This window comes from Ochlerotatus camptorhynchus, unplaced genomic scaffold (genome assembly GCF_037179485.1).
Source record: "Ochlerotatus camptorhynchus isolate MF236.1 unplaced genomic scaffold, CSIRO-AGI_Acam_v1.1 ptg000592l, whole genome shotgun sequence".
Lineage (NCBI taxonomy): Eukaryota > Metazoa > Arthropoda > Insecta > Diptera > Culicidae > Ochlerotatus > Ochlerotatus camptorhynchus.
This window is the reverse complement of record NW_027041072.1, coordinates 669339-671578: the sequence shown is the minus strand read 5'-3', so window position 1 is coordinate 671578 and position 2240 is coordinate 669339. Positions and strand designations below refer to the sequence as shown.

General features: G+C 42.3%; 1 pseudogene; it reads right to left on the bottom strand.

The window, feature by feature from the left end:
* Window positions 1–1116: 1116 nt before the first annotated feature.
* On the bottom strand, window positions 1117–1974 carry LOC135713911 (eukaryotic translation initiation factor 2 subunit 1-like; annotated as a pseudogene).
* Window positions 1975–2240: the final 266 nt, after the last annotated feature.

Below are 2240 nucleotides of genomic sequence, written 5' to 3'. Positions count from 1 at the left end.
TGGATATATCGGATAATTCTGCTCGTTACTGCTGATGTTATGTTTAGTGTGTATCGCAGTGTTACCTGTCAACGGGGAAAACCGGAAACTGCTTGTCATCTCGCTTGTGATTCAAATTCAAAAATGGAAATCAATATTAGCAATTTTTGGAAAGAGGTTTCCAAAATTACGGGGCCAATTCCAATAAGTGTTCGGGCGGAGCTGGAAGGAACAAAATATCTCCATGGAGGCTTGCGGAGAATTTGCGTATATTTCTGTACCGGAGGAATCTTTTGAAAGTGACGAAGAGGTCCTTAATGCAACCGACTTATTTGGAAACGTTGGCGCTGAACTTAACATAAAAGATTCATCAGCTTTCAACTCACGAAATACGTTTCAAATTCGAAATCGCAACGGAAGCATTGTGCGTGTGAAAAAATCTACATTCCTTTGGATGCTGATGTCGGAAACGGAAAGGTGTTCCTCGGACAGAATTTACAGATTTCAAGGACCAGCGCACAGAATTACATAATTACGTTATTTTCAGTAATAAAATCAAACACTATTCACACAAAATGTATGCATCATAAGGCTTTTGAGTGGGGAGGGAGTGGGTTTGGAAACTGTGACGAGTATACAGATAAAATTTAAGGCACATACAAAAAAACGTGAGAAAGGGGGAGGGGGGTTGAAAATGGGCCAAATTTGCGTTACGTAACTAATGGACCTTCCCTTACAGTTTTTTGCATTAAAATGCTTTTTTTTAAATAAATTATGGTTTCTTACAAATTCAAAGTTATAAAGGCCAGATATCTACACCGATTCTTTATTTTATCTTTTGTTCCCATTATCGTACATCTGTACATCCCGTAATCGTCCGCCTCCTTCCACGAAGATTCCTCCTTCACATGGCCATGGCCCATACCGGCAGTATCCCCCATCAGGACTCGATCGGTAAACTTGGCATAGATCCGATAGGGCTGAGTACACCCCGTCGAACTTACACAGGAACAGGTTTTCCATCTCCCGCCGCTGGCCAGCCAATTCCGCGTTGAAGTAGATCATCGAGTAAAAGTTGAGGTTTTTCGACACCTGTGCATCGAGTGTGTACAGTTGCTCCGGCAGAGGGACCTTCACTGCCAGTGGGGGTGTAATCAGTGTGACGGCAATAATGGTCGTCCTTAGCGGTGATCACTTTCGGTGCCATCAGTACCTTGAACACATTGCCGAGATTCTCGATCGTTTCCATGACCTTTTCAATTACCAGTTTCAGGCCTTTCAGCCCGTTGGCTTTCTCCGGCGTTGAGGTTGTCATGGCTAAAACGATATTTCTGATAACTACTGCATTATTTAATACTGCTGAGTGATAAATTTACCATACAAATCAATCTTGATCCAAAGGTTCCTCCGTCGAGAGATCTAGGCCAGCCCGCAGCGCAGTCTTGACTGCATCGAAACCCTCGTAACCGTAGCAAGCAAATCCAATATTTGCTCGGATCTTAACCACTTGCTAGGTAAGCTTCCGCTTGATGTTACTCAACAGAATTTCTTTCACTTCCCGTTCCAGCCGCATTCGTCCGAGATGGCTCACTGCAATATCTATTAGATAATTACAATCTAAACCCGTAATCCACAAGCAAAATCTACTTACATGACACACTGTTTGAACACATGAACATTGAGCTTCTCCTCGAAGCGCCAGGCGGTCTTTTCATACAGTTCCTCCAACTGCTCGTTAAAGAACTTCATATCAACCAAATGCCGGAGGATCGAATTCACTGCCTTGGCCTTGGCAAATCGCTCCGTACATGTTTCCACATCTTCCGACGAAACTCGTCCCTTGAACAGATCGATGTATCCCTTGAATTAGTCCACACGGATTGTGACCACTGGTTCGGTTTTACGGATAAATCTGCGGAACAATTCTGACAACAAACGAATGTTGCAATACAATGTTTTGCTAATTTGAGGCAAAAATGTCACGTCACCTTTCATTAGGTCCTATCTACATTGATCGATTTTATCATCGACTCTCTCTTTGAATCACCATGGCTGCGCAAACAAATTTTGCGCTATTTTTGTCACATAGTTGGATAAAATAAGGTACTAGCTAGTACCCAGAATGTCAAACATAACAGATAATGTTGTTGCTACTGAGTTATTAACGAAAGAGAAAGTCAATGAAGAGATTCGATCAATGTAGATAGAACTTAATGAAAAGTGACGCGAGAAATCTCTTCTGTCAAAACAGCTGTCACCGT